Raw genomic sequence first — 21,117 nt, 5'->3', positions numbered from 1 at the left:
TTATTTGTGACCCACAAACCCTACAAAAGGTGGTCAGTGATTCTGCTCCAACAGGGCACAGAGGGCCAAGCTCAGTCCCCTTCTCTGATGGGAACCAAAAGCTCACAGAGCAGCCCAAGATGAGGCTGCATTTACCAGCAGACAACATAACTCATCTCCCTCATCCCTGCCTTTCATACCAGCATTTATCTTCTTCTCCACCTGCCTGTACCTCCTGTATTTATCGCCTGTACCTGGTATGGCCTAGGAAATGCACCCCAGGTTTCTCTGCACTGCAGAGGGAGGTGTTTGTGTGGGAAATGGAAAACTTCTCTCTGCTTTTGTCTCCACACAGCAGTGGTGTTGGTCATCTCTCCTCTCTCACACATCCATCCATCCATCCATCCATCCATCCATCCATCCATCCATCCATCCATCCATCCATCCATCCATCCATCAGCACCAAGGGCTCATGCCATGGGCTAGAGCTGTGAGCAGCTCCATTTTGCAGGGGAGTGGGTTTCACTGCTGGGCTGGAAGGTCCTTCTGGATGCTGTCTTAGGACCTGGAGAAGAATAAACAAGGATTTTTGAGAGGTTGGAGTTACTGTTTATTTTCCACAGGTTTTTTGTTGCCAGGGATTCCCACCCCGTTTTCTCGAGCAACGACTGCATTTCAACTTGTTACTTGCAATAGACATCCTGAGGCCCTGAGGTTGCCCAGACTGTATTCCCAACTCACACACACTTTTATATCCAAATACCACCGGAATGACAAAACCCAGAGAGCATTCCTGAGACAGATTTTGTGCCATGACTACAGCCTGTGCTCAAGAACGTCAGAAATCCGAGCATGGGCCCTACAGCCTCCTCCATCTGAGCTGCCTCCTGTGCAGAGCGTGTCATCTTCACCATGAGTGATGTGATTGAAGAGAGAAAAGTGTAAAATAACTTCATAATCACCGTTATTTATTTTTATTCCTGCAGGGCTTGGGAGCACTGATCATGGACACTTATTCCACGGAAGGCCTTTACCCACAAGGCTTTAGAGGCTGAGTTGTCCCATTCCATGACTAAAATCCCTCTTGACCTCTGGGCTGAAGAATTTGATACAGATTCTTTTGGGAGATTAAAATTTGGAAAGCCACAGCCCTGTTGTTACAGCTGGAGTTAGCTACAGCTCCACTTCAGACCACTTTTGTTTTCCATAGCATTTGATTTCTCTCCCCTCCTTTCTGTCTATGGCAGCCAGGGCAGAGTTCCCAGAGGGCAAACACTGCCTGGATGGAGCTCACTGGGGAAAGCAATGATCAGAACCCCAGAGGACTTCCCCACACAACATTTTAACCACCAACAAGTGCATTTCTTATTGCAGTTTTTCTCTGCATGGCAACATTTTGGGATCTCCTTGTCTTCCCTGTGAGGGCAATTGCTCAGTGAGCTATACTTGGCTTTATCTTGATTTTTTATTACATTTTTTTTCCCCTGCCCAGCTCAGGAGGGGAGTGTCAGAGCATTGGCATCCAGACAGGGTCATGCATCACATTCCCACTTATTCCTAAATCAACAAACATTATTTTTGACATTCTTTAGGAAAGCTCCATGTTATAACTCCCTCCCATGTGACCTCTGTGGACAGAAATAGATCTGTGATGGTGGTACTGAGAAATTCACACTGGAGCACTGGGACCCCTGAGTTGTCCAACCCAACATTCCTGACAGGTGAATCCTTGCACAGATATTGGTATGAAAGCTAGAAATATTTGAGATGGTCTGCATCAAAATCCATCCAATTCCGTCTACCCTGCTCAAAGTCCGTGGACAATCTGGAATACTGGGAACAGGAGCAATATTCATGGAAGTTCCCAGACTTCCCAGACATAGAATTCTGTATTTTATGGTTAGAGTACAGACCTGTCCAGAAGACAAAAAATTAGCATTTAAACCTAAGACAAAATCACTTCCAGATGGCAAAAATTGGTATTCGACCTATAAATTAGCTGCCAGCTCCATCCAAGGTTTTGCATCCCTCTCTGCTAAGTGTCTCTGACAAGACAATATCTAAAATAAAGTGAAATAAATGTATTCCATAAGCTGCCCACACCTCCCTGTTTTACAGGAGATAGCCTCCAGGAGTTTGGGTGTGCCCAGGAAAAATAAAGAGAGAAAAATTGTTCATTACTCCATATCAAAAGAGTGTAGAGCAGCCTTTTTTTTTTCCCTCAGGATGGCAGACATACATATAATGTATAATAATTCCTATTTATTCTTCTCCTATGGCAGAACAATTCCATCTCATTGGTATCACAAAAGGCAGCAGTGGTTCCATTCCAAGCCTCAGCTTCTCATTTATCTCATTTGGTGGCTGGTGAAGATAATTTCAAGGCAAAGCCGTGCTGGCCAAACTCTGCAGAGACAACTTTCCACCAGGACCCAAAGGCTAAATATTTCCACTGATTTCCACAAGAAACAGCTCTTTATGAGGCCCAGACCATTCACTTTGCGAGAGCAATGGTGGAAACATTTTTAGTTGCTCAGGATCTCTGCCAGCAGCCTGTGATGGACAGGTCCCAGCAGTGTCTATGGTCTGACTTGGCTTCCTTTGGCTGCCACCAGCCCATTTTCATTTGTCTTCATTTGGGTTTGGCTACAGTGCAACATTCTACATCTTTTCCAAACCTCCTGCATCTCACAAAATAAGCAGACGTTTTCCTCAAATAGACTCTTGTACAAGGAGAAATGTCAGTATGGTTTTAGAAATGACCCATTAATGTCTTTTCAAGTAAAATCCTCACATTCTTTTCAATTACACTCCCAATCCGTCTCATTTGTTTCTTGCAAAACTTTCTATGAGCTGCTGCTGAGTGAAGAATATCTGGGCAATACACCCTGAGAACCTTCTATGGCTGCTTGAGTAGAGTTCATGCTCTACTGCAGTTCAATTTTGAGATTTCTTTTTCCATTTTCTGTCTACCGCTGCTTGATCAGAAGTAACTTCATTTTTCATCATGAACAACAACTACCCAACAGCAGAAATATACATTAGATATAAGAGTGGTAGAATAACAGTGGAAATATATGTTAGATATAATACTAGAAGCAAACCAATGGAGAAATATTCCTGCCTGCAAGATTTAAGCCATTCTGGGTACTGAACACATTTGTAAAAAAATAAGATCTAAGAAATGTTAGTTCATAATCACCAAGACAGGACTTACAAGGAAGTTGTGTGATATGAACTGGTGAGAAATGCTTTGCTGGATCTCTAAAAACACAGAAGTCGCATCAAAGCTACAGAAATCTCCACTCCTGGTTCTTAGTGACTATTTTGTATTGTAAGGAGTGGGAAAATTATTCTGCCCAATCACTGTTGATGCCACCACGAGCACTTTGCAGCACGTAAGTTCAGTTTTCCCTTTTTTTGCAGCCATTTTGGTGAAACACAAGCCACCACGAGAAGGATTTTTTCTTGCCAAACCCCAAATCACCCCACAGGGACCACACCACGCCATGTAAGATCCCCCATTCCATTCCCAAGGCTGGCTGCGGGGCCGTGGTGTCTCCTGCCTGGTAAATACCTAAATTACTGAAGCAATTTGGAATATCTCAGATATAGCTGCTCAATTAATCTTCCCAGTTTGTCAAACCAGCCCGTGGCAGAACATCTTTGGCACCAAATTTGTCGAAGCGACAGGGCTTTGTTTCCAAGAGTCAGGAAGGAGAACACGTTAGCAACAACAAAAGGTGAAATATCAAAGGTTCTCTCGAGTTAGCAGCTTTAAAGCTTTCTCATAAAACCATCCTGTGACCCTCCAGACAAAATGGTGATGTTTCAATCATGTCATTACCTGAGGCAGATTACAATTTTTTTTAATTATTCTTCTTCCCCTCTGCTTTCAAAAGGTTTGTTTTCAAGTGGGAGGAGAAGAGGCTGAATAGTGGAAAGGGCGTATGCAGCTGTAGCATGAAAAGTACATTTCAATACACATAAATACACCCAAAGCTTTCTAAATGTTGCAACATCCCAGACACTGCTGCTCCCGAGCACAGCATGAAAGAAGAACAACCCTAAATCAGATAAATCCCACAGTAAATCAGGTTCAGGGGAGAGGAGAGGGGAACAGACTCTGCTTCAGTCAAGTGCTGGGAGTCAAAAGCTGGGGAGTGGGGTGGGAACCAGTTCTCCTGTTCCATGCTGGCACAGAGCTGTCCCTGGAGGGCCCTGCTGGCTTTCACCCTGGGTGGGAAGGGGAGACACCTCCAATCCCTCCTGTCTGAGCCTTGTTTTCTCCCATTTGTGATGAAGTTAATTCCTTATAGCAAGAATTATTCCTGATCAGACAGGCTGTCCATTTCCATGGAAGTTTTGGGTTCAGGAAACTGGCAGTTTCTCATGAAAAACACCCCTAAAATCCCCAAGTCAATAAACCTCCAACTTCAGTCAGGAAACATTTCTTTTTCTTCTCTCTCTAGCATTGTGATCTCCAGCGAGTTCATTTAATTGTCCTTGGGTTTCCCCAGTGATAAAAAACAAGTAATAACAACAATAACATTCACTTACTTCTTTGAGGTCCTGAAGAAAATTCACTCTGCAAATTAACATAATTTTCCTTATATTTTCTGCTGTTTAAGTTGGGTTTTTCCTTGCAGAAAGGTTAACTGAGGCTGCAAGCACAAGCTCTGACCCAAACTCAGCAGAACATTGCCCCAAGCTGCCCCAGGAGAGGGTCAGGCTGGACACCAGGAAGAATTTCTTCATGGAAAGAGATGTCAAACATTGGAAGGGGCTGCCCAGGAGTCTGGAGGAATCTGGAGGTGTCCAAGGAAGGCCTGGGTGTGGCACTCAGGGCTCTGGGCTGGTGACAAGGTGGGATCAGCTGGATTTGATGGGCTTGGAGGCCTTTTCCAACCTTAGGGGTTCTGGGATCATTATTTGCTGATGAATAAAGCCTTGCCCACATCCCAGGGCACTGCTGGGCTCTGGCAGATGCCCAGCACAGAGTGAGGAGCACAGAGTTCCCTTCAGAGCTTCTCACAGCTCCTCTGCCCCCAAAATGAGGTGGTTACAAAAACCTCTCAGTGGGGGGACACCAGGGGCTTTGTCATATCAGGGATTTCTTCATAAAAAGAGCAGAGTGCCCTTTTTGTTAACATGGAAAAACCATCTTTAAAGCCTCAGCCACGAGGGATGCTGCTGCTCTGCATCACTGCACAGCTGGAAGTGCCACCGAGGCTGGGCTGTGCTCACACAGGGACTGCAAGAGGAATTATCTACCAGGAGCACACAGCCACGAGCTTTAATAGCTCCCAGCTGTTCTCTGAGGGGCAGAAATTACTTTATTCCCAGTTTATTGAAGTATAACAGAGGCCTAAATCCTCAAAGGTATTAGGAGTTAAGGCAGGTTGAACTCGGCTGCAGTCGGGCACGCACACACTGGGGAGCCAAGCAGCACACAGGCACTCAGGGGAGCAGCACAAAGCCAAATTTTGGCCCTGGTTTTGCTTCTCTTGAGCATATCTTCTGCCTAGCTAGTGCTTGGTCCTGGGCTTAGGGCTAGGGAACTCCTGAGCCAGCATTCCACAGGAAAATGTATTTATATTTCTGTACAGAATGTAGAGGAACAAGGAGGAAATTCTGCTTTTCGTCACATTTTCAGTTAGCTCTTGAAAGTGTCCTTGCTTTGGGTTATCACTGGGGAGGTTCAGAAGAACAAGGAGGAAAAACCTCAGAGCAAAGAGCTGAGGCAAGGTGAGCTGTAGGTTTGGGTCGGGAGTGATGCCTTAAGGGCACAAAGTGAAGGCAAAGGGTGTTGGAGCAGCCAAGGAGGTGCAATCCTGTGCCCTCGGGCATGTCCTGTGCCCAGAGACGGACCTGGGCATCCCTGGCCATCAGAAAGGGGACAGAGGGGCCTGCTTTGCCAAAATATCAGCAGCAGATTAATGGGAAAAAAGGGACTTATCTGGGGGAATACAAAGAAATGCATGTTTGGCTGTGATGCCTCAGAGGAGCAGTAAATGTTTGCAAGTCTGAGATGTCCTCAGCATGCAGAGGAACCTCTTGAGCCAGATGGGAGAGAGGAGTTTGGTGCACAGTGGTTTGTCCATCTTTATCTCCTGACAGTCTGTGTCGTGCCCTTCTCAACCCAGGAAAGAAAGAAGGATCCCAGGAATCCTCTTCTCAGGATGGTTCTGTTTGAAGTTCAATGGGATTTTTTTTCTTTTCTTTTCTCTTCTCTTCTTTCTTTCTTTTTTTTTTTTAATTTCTTTTTTCTTTTCCCTCTTGGCGTGTGACTTTTTCATGTCGAACTAAGGGGGTCTAATGAACGGAAAACTGAAATTGGAGGATTTTCATTATTTAAGGAAATTAAACTCATTTAAAGGAAATGAGTGTTCAGAGGCAGAAAGGAAAGTCATAATTTAAATTATATCAGAAGCTGGTTTTCCTTATGTAACATATTATTAAACAGTGGGGAAAAGCTTTCACTAGGCAGCCTCAGGGAGCACTCAGCAACTATAAAGAGGGTTCACATGCATGGCTCTAATATGTTAATAAATTATGCTAATTACAAGCAAGGGATTAGAGAAGGGGAAATCAAATAATGGTGCAGTAACTGGGCCTCTTTCAACTTAATTTGCAACATTGCCTGTCTGGGCTCCTCGTGGAGTTATGGGGTTTGTTTGTTCCTTTCAAAGACTCTGAACCCCTTTTTGGTCTGTGGGAAGAGCGGTGGTGTCACCCTCCAGAGACTGGGGGTGAAAAAATGGAGTGGGAGAGGAGCAAAAGTGAGAATGGGCCCTGTCCCCAAGGAGATTCCAGGGGCTGGGAAGATCCAGCACAGATCCTGCTGCCTTTGCATGGTGCCAGACTGGAAACCTGGTGAAAAACGCTGGAAAATGGAATGGACTGGGTCAGGTTCCTGCCTTAGAGGAGCTTTTGGAAGTCCTGAATCTTCTCTGAGCTGCTGGAGGGGAGTGTGTGCCCTCCGCTGCCAGCCCTGCAGTGGTAACCTTCTCCCTTTGCTTCACAGCAAGAAATTCCCACATTTCACCTGAATGGTTCTTCTCCCCAGGAAGCAACATTTCTCTTATCATTTGGAATTGGAGCCATTGCTTGGCTGGGGGCTCCTTTATCTCATTGGGAGAAACATTTTGAGTGGCTTCTCAGTGAGTTTTCGATCACTGATGTCAATGGACATTTTTTGATGGACACCTTCCCCTGCTGATGGAGTTTTCCCCCTTGTTTTATCTTTCATATGAACCTCTCTCTCAAGTGGTTTGACAACTCTGTTCACCTTTTCCTTCTTGATTTGCTGAAATTTACGACAGGAAGAATTGGAACAAATTAGAACAAATAAAAAATAAAGTAAACTGTGTTTTATTTGTAGTTTTGTTGTTAATCCAGGATGCAGAATCCCACTGTCCATCATATTCTGGCCTCAGCTGGATGTCCTTCAGAGAAGGGTGGAGGTCAGAAGGAGAAAAAGCTGAGTGTGATAAGGGAGGATGACATTGGTTCAGAGATGGCAAAAGCTCCGTCTCTGCAGTGTGCAAAGTGTGCAAAAAACAGCTCAGATCTTACTGGGAAGAGCTAATGGAAATAGACACAAATGAACATTCACAAGCCCCAATTTTCTCATTAAAAAATACAGGGAGTTGAAAAAAAATAGACCTAACCCGACTGTGTTTACTGCCTTTAATAAGACACTGCCTTTTACCCTTAGGAAAAGGACAAGTATTCATTTTCATAAATTCCTTTTTAATGGTTTTTTCCTTCTTTTTCCTCTTTCTTTTTTTTTTTTTTTTCATTCGCTTTTTCTCTTCTTCTCTCTCTTTTTCCCCTCCATCAGCAAGGGGGGTGGTGAAAGAAAACAGAGACAAGCCAGATGCCTTTCAGTGCTTTGATCAGTTCCTCTGCAGACAGCCAGGCTGCCTCCTAGCACCTCTTTAACTACAGCTTGCCAGTAAGAAAATGAGCTGTTTTAACTCTGCAATTACAGTGCCTGCTGAATGCCTGTCATCACAGCAATAGGAACCTGATCTGAACTGTATATCCACTGGAGAGAGAATTACAGCAACCAGGGCAGAAAGTTAAATACCCCCTGTGGCGCTGAGACTCATATAAACGAAGAAAGTCCCCATCCCAGGCCTTCTCTGCTGGTGTAAATACATAAAACACTGACAATCCCACTCAGGAGAGGCAGAGAACTGGGAGCTTCAGGGTGATGCCATCCTGGTTTTTTACAGATGTTCTTGGCAATGATGGCTATGAACGGCTGGGGAGGGAGGGTAAGGCATAAACGGGGTAAAAAAATCAATATAATAAGCAAAGACGTATGTGCTGTGGGTGCTGCTCTATTCGTGGCACAAACAGAAATACATCTGTGGAGCCAGGAGGCAATTTGCCTTTCAACACCACCTCTGCCTTGCTCTACTATCAGCACACAGACGTGGCTGGGTGGGTGAAATGGGCTCTGTCCTTTTTTCCGTGGGCGAGGCGTGAAAATTCGGGTGACTCCCCAGATCTGCGGCCATCAATCGGGGCTAAAGGGCTGTGATTTCCTCCTCCCTGCAGGCTCGGCTTTAATCCCCACATCGGCCTCCCCCGAGGCACACAGCGACTTGTTTGAACCCCTGAGAATATTGGATAATCCTATTGTGTGCATTCATTTTCGAGCCACCCTCTCTTAAATTATACAAATCCGAAAAAATCACCGCCTATTTGCATTCATGGGCATTTAATGCGCTGGCATTTCTTTGGGAAATATGCAAACCAATTGCAATTTGGGGCTGATCCAATGCATATTCAATCAGACAGCCCTGAACTAAACCTTTGCAAGATTTAATTTTTGCAGCTTGTTTCATTTACAGTTTGTTTAATTTACCTGGAGAATAAGTGGGTAGCAGGCACTTCTTCAAGGCTTCTTCCATCACAACAAATGATCTGCCCATCAAGAGAATCTGAGGTTAGAATTATACAGCTATAACTCACTTGAATATGTGGGAAAAGATGGATTATAAGTAGACAACTCGAGCCAGAATGTTATTAATTGGTTAATGGCTGTTTTATAGAAGTATTTTCCCATGGATCACAGCCTGTAAGGGGAATAAAATTAGATAACTACTCCTCCAGTGCACAGGATAAAGGCCTAAGAATTCAATCTTACAGGCTTTGCTTCTAATTCTTTCAACATGTATTTTTATTGGGGTGATTTTAATACCTGCATGCTCAGCTTTCTATTCTGAGACGTGTGTTGCCATCCTCGGTTATCTTGGGCTGAGTTAGGAGCACTAATTGCCTCCTGTTCTGTTTACAAACATCAGGCCAATGTTTTCACACCCAAATGGCAGCACACAAGTGCCTTGCTCAGCTCCTGGCCACTGCCAGGGGTGCCTTTGAACCACCCTCCAAAGGGCACTGAGATCCAAAAAACAACAGGGGTTTGGAGATTGCTGCTTGGGGACCTCTGCTTTATTTGCTTTGGGTGAAGCAGAAATCTCTTTATTAGACCCTCCAGGCCAAAGGAACTGGAGGAATGGTCAGTGCCAGCCCGTGGGCTCCAGCAGGGTGGACACATCCCTGGCACTCGCTCTGGAGCCCCTCTGGCTCCCCAGGACAGTGCTCAGGGTGCTGGTGCATCCTAGAACAGCCTTTGGGCACCTCTGTGCCAACCTGCAGTGAGAAAAACCCCTAAGAAGCCTCGTTTTTTTACTGATTCCCCATCCCAGCTTTCTCAGAATGGCTGGCTCCGTGAAAAGCCACATCCTCAACCTCAATTCCCAAGGGGTGGCACCGAGGGTACTCAGTCCCACCCCTGGTTCAGTTCAGACCTTCAGCTACTTAAATCCACTCTGGTTTCACTCTGTGCTGACAAGGACCAGTGCAAAGCCACTTTTCTCAGGGTTTCACCCCCACCTCAGGCTGCTCTTGGACCTGAACCCCACACAGAGCCCCTCTGTGGGTTGGGGGCATCCAGCACGTGTTGGATTGCTCGATGCTCTCTGATCCAGAGGGATGAGCAGCTTTTCCAAACTGTTCCCTGCTGCCAGGATGTCGAGGTGTTGCTGGGCCTAGGGTCTTCAAAAAGACACGAGCAGTTGTAGGTTGCTATAAGGTTGTTCATTGCATGAATACATCAGTCTCAAAGGCAAAGAGTTCAAATGTTAAAGTCCATGTTAAAAGATCTCCTGTATAAAATTCCAAGCTGCAGCAGCAGCAGCTGCTACCTGGCAAAGTGTCCCTGGTGTAGAGTCCAAGGTTCTGAGCAGGAGCAGCAGCAGCAGCAGCTTCTTTCTTCTTGATCTTCTTGTTGTTGATCTTCTTGTTGTCTTCTTGCTGTGGTGGGCTTGATGATCATGGTTGTGGTGGTCGTTTATGACGATCACACCCCGTTACAGGGCATTTTACTCATAAAACATCCAACCAGCTAAAAACACAATTCTAGAGCATTCTTTCTAAACCAATCTGAACTTGATTCTGATGTGTGAAAGCAGTAGGAAAGCAGTGTCAGTTCTTGCCTAAAAAACTACGTATAGGATATTATTTATTTATGGAAATGTACTATCTGTTTTCTTGCTTAAAAATTATGTGCATAAGTTTATCTAATTACATGAATAGTTCTATCTATTTACTTATATGTAAATCGATTTATTTATATGTAGTTTTATCTGTTTTACGTGAATAATTCTATCTATTTTCGTGGCAAGGTTCTGCTATGTTTCTGTTATGTCTAGGACTAAGTTGCTGAAATTTAAACTAGGCCTTAGGGCTTTTGCTAGCAAGCACAATTTCTTAAGGCACTTAGAATATATTTCTACTTACTTAAAACCTAAAACATAAGCTTAAACTTACTTAAGCCTATGCTTCTACTTCATATCTATGTGGCTTAATATATCTTAATGTCTCTAAAGGCTTTAATTCAACCCCTGCATTTTTTTGTCTCTCTGAAGGGTTCAGAGAGACTTCTGCTGCATACACTCCAGCACCAGGATCGCTCTCCTCCTTTACCTGCGGGTATCCGTGGCACTGGGGTGTGCTGAGGAGAACAAGCCCAAGGGAAGCCAGCATTTCTTGCTGCAGACTCAAGCTCCCTCTGCTGAGGAAAACCAGGATTTAATCAGCAGCAGTTGAGCCGCGCTTGACGCGTTTCGGTGTCAGATTAAAGCCCTTAATGATCCTCAGAGCACAGGAGGAAGGAGAGAGATTCCCTTGTAAAAATCCAGCTCAGTTAAATCTCTGCACACCCTCGCAATCTGGCTGCTGTGGGATGTGGGGTTTGGGGCTGTTGGTGTAGAACACCACAAGCCCTTTTCTGTCTCATTCTAATGACAAGGGGCTGTGCTCATCGTCTGCAAAATCACCCATTCAAGAGGACCAGTGGCAAGTCACACACGGATTGCTATCATATGGGATAATGCACAGCCTAAATATTTACAAGTCTCTGCTCTCTTTCAAGAAACCACATGTACTTACAGACTTTACTGAAGGCAAAATTCAGCCAATAATATCTCATCCTTATATTAGACCATTAAATTGCTGTGGCTGAAGCTGTTTCCTTGCTGAGTTGATGGGTCCTGATGTATTTATCCTGCTTGTCTGCTGTGGGGTGTAGAAATGTTATGCAGAGATTTATTCTTCCGAACTGTGGGTTATGGTGGACATCTCAGGCAGATTTCATTTATTCTATCATGTGTCTGAAAGTGAGACGCCGAAAACTGAACAATTCTCCCTTTGCAGAGGGAGATCTCCACAAAAGAAACTCTATTGAATATTGCAAAAATGCCTTTTATTTGTTATTAAGAGGATATAGAAGCAGATACAATTGATCAGGCAGTTTAAATATTAACCTGCTTGGGAATTTGAAATAGATCAGAGCAGCTCCTTGTATTATATGATGTTCTTGCCTGAAAGTAAATGTTTTCCTAAGAAAGGAATATCAGAGATGTCTATAAAAGCACTGGAGATACTCCTGACTCTCCTGTAATTTTCAGCACCCTTTGTCTAATTATTTATGATGTTTGACTTCTGGGTTTAAGTTCTTCAGAGGAATCAGACCTCCAAAAAGATGGAACCTGAAAACAGATGTTTGCACTTCTGTTTTCATTCTGTGCTGGTTTTTGGTGAATAATGGATTAGAGAATAGGAAATGTCATTTCTCTGACTGTAGTTTAAGTGTAGCCAGGATGTTTTGGATGGTGGCAACAAGGCTCTGAGAATATGACAGAGTTTTCATGATTGTAACCACTACAGGAATTCTGTTTTTCTGATTGCTGGCTGCTTTTGCTGAATAATTTGCATTTTACATCTTCAGGGCATGATTTCCCCTGCCTGCATGATATGTGAAAATAAAGGAGCACCTCCAGTGCCAGGGGGACATATCAGTGTGCTGTGGGTGAGAATGGGAAGAGAAACACCTCTCAGAAATAACTCAGCAGAGAAGAAAATGCTCCATGCACCGACTCCAACCCACACTTTGTACCTCTCTTTTGGCATCAAGTTCTTTTTTGCACTCCAGATTTGCCTTGAAAATAAATAAATATTCCAAATTAACTTGGGGTGTAAGATGCACTGAGATATTCCCATTGATTGCAAAGGGCTGGCATCAGGTCTCAATTAAATCCCCCCAAAATCAGCTGCTGCTGTCTCATGGCACATAACCTGTCCTGAATCTAGTCCCTATGTGTGACAGATTAATTTTTTTTTCTAGCATGGGTGCCTGTGGGGAAACCCAAGTCATGTGCTCAAGAAGGAGAAGCCTTAAAAATCTCCTACCTGCTGTTGGCCTAGTTCTTAACTCCACGAGTCTTTCTCCTTTCTTAAGAGCATCAAAAGCCTCTGGATGAAATTAAACCCTGTGTTTCAGTTATGTTCATCCAGTCCCACATCACAAACAATATGAAGGGATTAAGGAATCACAGAGCAACAATAAATCCACCCTTGCTCAGCAAGGAGTTTACCAGATGGGGCAACTTTCCTTGCAGTGTTGGACAAATTGTTCTGATTGAGTAGAAAAACCACAAGTGTCTTTGTGTGGGGGCCACAGAAAATTGAATTAGGTTAAAAGGATCAGATGAACCTTTTCTTTTCCCCTGGATCTACCAGGTCCATGTCATTTTTGTGTGAGGCTATCATAGATAATCAGTGGTGAGAATGACCTGGAATTTTGACTGCACATTGGCCAGCGGAGACTTTTCTTTTGGATCTTGGGTAACTTAACTGTATTCTAGACCACCAAAATTGTGAGCATCCAAAGGGACAAAGGTCATTTACTTGAACAGAGAAGAGGTCTAAAAGTAACTTGAATTTTTACAGAAAGCAGAGACATGAGGGAAACACTTATGGGCTTGTCTGACCAAAAAATTTTGTAGCTGTTCACAGTTGAAGTCCAACAAATCCAGCTGAAAAACAGCCCAAAATCTCCAGTGATACCCTTATCTAGAGGTGTGAAGGCCTAAAGCCAGGAGAAGGGTGTATTTCTGAAAGGCAAAATTGCTCTTTCTAGTCCAGCTCCACACTCTGGGTCAGACAAAGGCTCCTCAGGGCGCAATCTCCCACTTTTTATTGAGCCAGACCAAGAATTCAGGTGAGAAAACCAAGAAAGTCCCATGTCACCTCAGAAATCTATGTCTTTATTATTCATTTCAGTTAATTGCTCTAATTGTGGGTGCAAGGTTGTACAAATTCATCAAGTGAGGGAAAAGTTTATTTCAGTGCAGCCCTGGGTCTGGGTTACAGATGACAAGCAGTGCTCAGTTCAGCTGAGGAGTAAAAAAAGCTGAGAAAAGTTGGATTTCTGGGAAAATGGAGATGCCCTGAGCCTGGAATGTGGGGGTGGGCCTGTCAATACTGAATTCTTTTTGGGTTCATCAGGGCTGGGGGAGAAAGGCCAGTCCAGTGGATGTGTGGTGTCTCCTGTGCTCACACCAGCCCTCACCAGCAGTGAACAGCCAGGGAGGGCTCCAAGGTGCAATTTTAGAGGATTCAACACCAACACCTGCTGAGGGAGAAACCATGGGCAGTGATTGACACCTGCAAACAGCATGGTTTGAAATCAAACACCTTTGGGAACACCACATTCTTGTGACATTTAATATAACAATATTTCACTATGCTCATGGCCTCGCTTTAGTCTTGAACAACTCTCTTTCGCCTGCCCCCAAATGGAGCTCATACAGAATAATTTCAAGACAGTGTTTTCTGGGAGAATACTTTGTTGGTTCTCATTCAACAACAGCAACAAAAATGCTCTGCAAGGTACCAGCTGTAGTTCTGTGGAAGGATCTCAAATCTTATATGATATGGATATGCCATTATTCCCCTGAGGTGTCCCCTCTCCTCCCGCATCTGCTCCCCTTTGCTGTGTTTTTCTGAGCTGTTTTGCACAGCATTTCTCCCTGCCCATGCACTTGGCTGCTCTCTTGCAAACCACACTGCTCTTGTGGCTGTCAGCAGCTGAATTCATCAGCTGGCAGAGCAGGAGGACCTGGCAAACCTGTGAGATCTCCTCGTCCAGCTGCTGCCAAACGTTTGTCAAAGAGTCAGAGTTGGGGGCACCACCCTTGGCTGACCCAGAGCATCTCCCCAGACTCAGAAACAAATTCACACAGATCATGGTCAACTTCCTTGACCATGGAGTAATTTCCTTTCATCACATGCTCTGCAGTGCTTTCATTTTTAGATTATTTCCTTCCCAGCAACTTTGCAATGGCTCAGTCTTCTTCTAGAAATAGTTCTAGAAATTGGGGGTGTTTTGGTCCATAATCTGTGAAGGTTTCCTCTAAAGGAACCCCCACCACAGAATGGTCAGAAAACCAAAGTTGCCAAAACCAAAACTCCATTCCCTGGGGTTTTGCCACAGTCCAGGGGAGGAGCAAAGAAAAAGAGCTGAGGACTCTGAATGGACATTAGGAAAAGGTGCAGCAGCATCAGCCAAGGGAGAGGACAAGGATCATTGTGGAGAAGCACTCAGTGGATTGTGTTCTTCAGCTTTTACAGGGTTTTCATGTTTATCTTGCTTTAATCACTAAACTGGGCCATCACAAGGTCCTTTCTTTCACTCAGTCCCCAAAACTGTTGCCCAATGTTGTGGCCAAAGGGATAATATTAAAAAAAGGACTTGACACATCATCAGCATTGGTTAGTACCTTGTTTATATTTTTCTTGGCACTGGGCCTGTGTGTGGATTTGCATCTGGATCAGGCTCTGTGTGAGCTGTGAGTCCTGCAGGGCCCCTGGGAGCCATGGCCTGGATCAGCCTGTCCAGGGAGGTGCTGTCTCTGAGCTGGATTAATTCTCTGATTGCTCCTGTGGGTCACCTTCACCCTTGGCTTGGGCTCCTGGGTCCACGGGCTGTGCTTTGCCCTTGCTCGAGCCTGGCCTGCTCCTTGCTCAGCACACAGCACTTGCAGGATTCCTGAGCATCACTCTGGTTTCCAATCTCCTCATTCTCTTCCCTTTTTGAGTGGAAAAATCTTTGGCTCCCATTTCTGATCTCTGTTTTCCCCATCACTCTGTCTCCCTTCTCCAGGCTGAGCCCAGGCTTAGCCCTAACCACTGACCACAGGTGTCCAGCCTCCCTGAAGGTCCCATAACAAGAAAGGATGAGGAACTGCACTGAGATCTCTCCTCCAATGAGTAAAGTCTTCTGGAAATGTTCCTCTCACAGGATGTGTGAACATCTCTTTTCCTGCAGATGGTTCTTCCCATAGGATTGGATCCCAGATCCCAGCCTGTTCCATAGCTTCAAGGTCCCTGGGACTTCTCTTTCAGGCCATTCTAAAAGTAAAGAACAAACAGAAATATGTACCTGGATAGGCAAAAAAAAAAAAAAAAAAAGAAAAAAATCTCTGACGCTAAGGATAGGTGTGGATTTATAGGAAATAGGGTCAGAGAGGTCAGAGTGCCCCACTGAAGCTGCATCCAGGCCTGGAGATGAACACAGCCCTCCCCAAACTGGCTGACATTTCGTTGATATTAAATTATTACATTATTTAAAGTATTCAATCCAGTCAGTTTCTCTTGTTCCTGCTGAGCAGAGACTTCTCCACCAGCCCCACACCATTTCCTCATGACCCATTAAAAGCCTGGTGCTCACAACCAGCGTTTTGCTGACAACTCTGCAGTCACTGGGGCACTAATTACCCCCTCCCCTCCCAGTGTTTGATGTCATGAAACTCACAGGAGCATCATTACTTTGAGGATTAACACATCCAGAGAAGCTGCCCTCCCTTGGGGATGTACCTGGGGAGGGTGCAGGAGCACCCCAGGAGCAGCTCTACCCCTTTTTTGGGACAAAAAGGGTCAGGGGCAGCTGAAGTTGTATTTAGGAGCAAGTTTAGGCCCAAGGAAATGCTTTGATTATAAACTCAGCTGAATCTTTGTGTCCCCTTGGTTTCTTTTTGGATTGTTTTTTCCCTACCTTGTTTTCCTCACTCTTACATTCATCTGGGCCCTGCCATCCTATAAACTGTCCCTCTTGCTCTTCACCCCTGTCCCTACAGAAAAGTTTCCTTTTGTGACCTCACAGCAGAGCAGGAGCTATTTTGAACAGAAAATGTGAAAATGAAAATGCCTCCACCTCAAATCCATGAGGAGCTTTTGCCCATCTGGAAAATCAAAGAGATTGTGACTGTGCCATGCAAAGATAGGGAGAAAATCAAAAGCTAGGCCTAAATCCACTTTCTAGACAACCCCAAAAATAAATAGTTGAGGTTGATTCCCACTGAACTAAGCTGTGGTGGCACTGGTGGCTTGTGTGCAGTAGTGGCACACAAAGTTATCTCAGATGTCTCTAAGTTGTCCTGAGCGAGCTTCTGCTTGGAGGCTGGGTGAGTTTGGCTGCATGTTCTTTTTGGACTCAACAGGTTTTCTTTCCTGACCATTAAATCCATGCTGGAAAAAGAAATCTAATATAAACCCTGAATATTCTGTGGCCGCTCATGCAAGTGCAATCTGTGTGGAGTTGTACGAACTCTTGTTTTACAGATCCATATCCCATCTGCAGATGATTCCCACACTTCTGTCATGTCTGGGACAAGGACCAGAAAAGAGATTGAAGTTTGAGCACATACTGGCAGCATGCTGATGAAACACAATTTGCTTTTTTATTTTTCCCCCCCTCCATCTGTCTTGCAGACTCCAGGGAATAATTAGAAGATAATCTCCCTCAATTCCACAATATACAAAGCAATAAAACAGATGCCAGGATTGAACGATGGCTGGAGCCAAGTTACACCACCTAATCTCTTTCAAAAGCTGTGATTTTGCCCGAATGTTGCAAAACCAGGGAGATTATGCTTAGGATGCAATGCAGGAGATTGGGACAAAGGAGCCATATCAGCTTTCTCCACAAACATTTGGAAGGAACTGGAAGCTTGGCTTTCAAATGGCAGCTTGGGAACAGATCAGCTGGGCACATGGTAATCTTCAACATAATTAGCAAACTTATGACATTTTTAATTAGCACATTTCTGTAGGACTTTTACTCAAGTGTTTTCATGAAGTCTGTGGGGTTTAGGCCCAACAGAAGCCCAAGGAGGGGGAAGTATTTGCCTGAAGTCAATAAAAAGCATCTGGTGCTGAGTGTGTTCCTTCTCTTCTGGACCACTGCTTTTCTGGCATGTGAGGCACCAACTGACTGTGGGTGTAACTTGTCTGTCTGGATAATTGTTTGATAATAAATAACAGATCAAAGGGAGATATTTCTCTGGATGCTCAGAGTCTCTCTGAGGGCATTAGTGGCAGGAGGTAAACTCAGAGAGGGCATTAGCAGTTGCAATGTTAAAAAAACACCCCAAAAGAAACCTTCAGAAGGTGACAGGCTGAGAAAACTGGATTTATTCAGGCAATTCACATTCCAATGCAATTTTATCTTCTGCAGTTCTGTGGAGGTGGTGAGATTGCCCAGCTCTGCTAATAGGGCTTGCATGACATCTTACACACTTAGAGTCTATTCCTTAGGCAGTGCTGCATAATAAGTGTCTAATTATTATTATGATTACACTTGGCATTTTTAATAACAGCAGTAATTGGGTGATGTTGACGGCCTCATTTTAGGATCCTGGATTTGGCCTGGAGCTGCAGTCATTAAGGGCTGGCTGAGGGAAGAATAACGTATCACGAGATGCATTTCACATCCCAGCTGGTGCCAGGCTGCAGGGGAGGGAATGCTGACGGTGTCCTCGGCCCTGGGAGGGGTCTGTGCCTCCTGACAGAGTCCTCAGGCCTGGGTGACGCAGGGAGATTTCTCATGGAAGCACGCTCAGGTCACTGGGAAAAGCTCATTAAAGTGGATTTCACTTTGATCAGCTCCTCACAACCACACTGTGGTGATAACATCAAATGAAACTCTGCTGTACCATAATGTGATTTAAAATGGAGAAGGGCGTGGGTGGCTGTTACAGAGCAATGTGACCCAATGGTTTAAGGCCTGGCCGAGGCCTTGCAAGGCGCAGCTCTGTGGCCACGCTTCTCTTCACAGAGAAAAGCAAGGCACAATTCTTCCCAGGAATATTTCTGGGTTTCACATTCTCTGAACCTCAGAGAAAGGAAAAACAATTCTTATCTTATTTGCTGTGCCTGTGTTGTGCCAAGGTAGAATGCAATATGGAGATTGTTTATCCACAGTGATGGTGTTTTGTTTTGTTTCCTTGGCCTGTCAGGGCCAGGTGTGTGTGTGTCTGTCCAGACTGTTGGCTGACAGTCATGAGATTCTGGGCAGCGTGTGCAGGGTTGAGTGCTTGGCAGATTCAGTTGAGATGTAATGTAATATAGTGTAATATAGTATAGAATAATATAGTATAATAAAATAATTAGCCTTCTGATAAGATGGAGTCAGATGCATCATTCTCTCCCCCTCATCGGGAGCAAAAATATCCACTATACAGCTCTACGTTGTTGTAGCTGAGACAAAGACAACCCAAAGCAACACACTCCATTTTCAGATGGCTTCAAACTGTTTTTATTATAGCATTTATGCCTTTTATATATTCTTACAAGGCTCATAAGTTTACACTTTACTCATTGGTCACGAGAGACAAACAAAGTGCTCATTGGAACAGGCAGTTGCAGGTTTCTCTTATTTATCCTTCTTTCTTTCTTGATTTCTATAGTAACAACCTTGGTAGAGAATTCTTTCAGGAGTAAACATGGATTATCAAACTTCTCTCTGGCTCACAGCAGTGGATGTAAAACCTCTTCCACACAAAGTCCCAGGAATCAGGCTGGGTATCCCAACAAGCCACGGAGGCTGTGATTTTGGCAGGGAATCTCAGCAGATGCAAAGGTTGCCCTGAGAAAACCACACACACGAGCAGTTGACTGCAGGCAGATGGATGGAAGTGGTACTTTGGGGTGAGCATATGCTTTACACACTCATGGAATGGGAACAGGTTGCCAAACCAAAGCCTAAGAAAGGAGCTGTGGTGGCTCTCTAATCCTAGAAGATGTTTAATGAAATTAAAAGGCGACTGCTCTTCTCTCTATCTTTATCTCTGGCAATTTGTCACATCTCCCAGTGAATTTTGAAGTTTTACAAATGTAACAGAGATGCAAAAATCTGGGGGAGAGATCAATGGGAGGTACAAATCAATGTCTAAGAAAAAAAAAAAGGAGAAGGAGAAGGAGAAGGAGAAGGAGAAGGAGAAGGAAGGGAAAAGGAAAAGGAAAAGGAAAAGGAAAAGGAAAAGGAAAAGGAAAAGGAAAAGGAAAAAAAGAAAAAAAAGCCCAGATTGGACTCCCAGGTCTCCAAAACTACTTTTGGAATATATGAAGAGGAAATAGGGAGAAGGAGCATACTCGGGCAGTGTCACCCAGGAATCTCCAAGGGTTTAGGAATGCAGCAGCACTGAACACACACTGAGGCACGTGCTAAAATTGGGTCAGCGTTAATGAAAAGCCAAAACCCGACCTGCTTGGAAGCACCAGTGCTTCAGGGCATGTTCCTGAGCTCCAATGCACAGCTATTATCAAGCCCAGATGTCTCCATCCTCCAGCAAATTCCCTTAGTTAGGAAAAATTCCACCAGAGGCCACTGTTGTTAAATAGTTGTGGGAATTTTAGCCTGTGCAACGCTAAAAATCCCCATTCCTTGAGGTTTCAGGGCATTCTTTCCCCACCTGCTCATTTTAAGAAAGCAGGTAGGTTCTTTCTGAAATCCACTTGTATTTCTCCCTCTTTTCCACAAGATTCCAGCAGATAACAATCAGAATTTTTCAGGAAGCACAGCACATCCTGGAAAACCACTGTCTCTTGGCATAGAAATTTGCAGAAAATGCAGAGATATGTGAATACAATTCCATAAAGAAAAGGAGGATAACAGGCAACTTATACTTGATTTCTCCAAAAATTTAACAACTCTTATTTGAACAAAATCTCTAAAATAAGAAGACGTCATATGCTGCATAATCTCACTAAAAAAGAGCTCTCTTATTCCCCATCTCCATGATTCAGTCATCTTGGGCATGAAAGAAAAATCTCATCATAATTTGCTTTTGTAAACATCCTGGAGCCTACACGATGATTTATGGTATAGAAGTACCATTAAAATAAAACCACCTTCATCAAAATTCATTCATTTTCACCTTTATGGAGAGTAATCTTCCAGGGGTGACTGGGGGCTTGCAGTTTGTCTATTAAAATTCCCACCTTAAAATGAATGTCACTCACGTGGACCTGCTCAGCCTGATTGGGGACCAGGACTTGAGGAAACAAGGTGTCAATGAGATATTTAACTCTTGACTAAAAAGAATATTTTTTGCCAGGAAAGTGGGACTGCCACGGGGTTTGCCCAAGCATGAATTTGAGTCTGGAAATGGGCATGGGGAAAGGAGATTTTTCTCCCTAACATGAAGCAGTTCTGGGGCAAGAAGGAGCTTATTCTTCTGGAAATACTTAGGATCACACAAAGCAATATAAGTGATTAGTTCTACAGCCTAAAATCAAGTTATTGTTGGTTTCCCCACCTGTTTTAAATCTGAAGCCTTCTGATGAAAATTTAGACACCAGGATTTATTTAAAGAAGAAAGCTGGGTTTGCTCTGGGGTATTAAACAAAGCTCTATAAATGCAGATGGAGAGCTGCAAGTTTGGAAGGGAGGGATTTAATTTAACACAGAGCCTGATAAAGATGTAAAGCCTGTGTGTT

Source organism: Molothrus aeneus, chromosome 15 (assembly GCF_037042795.1).
Source record: "Molothrus aeneus isolate 106 chromosome 15, BPBGC_Maene_1.0, whole genome shotgun sequence".
Lineage (NCBI taxonomy): Eukaryota > Metazoa > Chordata > Aves > Passeriformes > Icteridae > Molothrus > Molothrus aeneus.
This window is presented reverse-complemented; position numbering follows the sequence as displayed.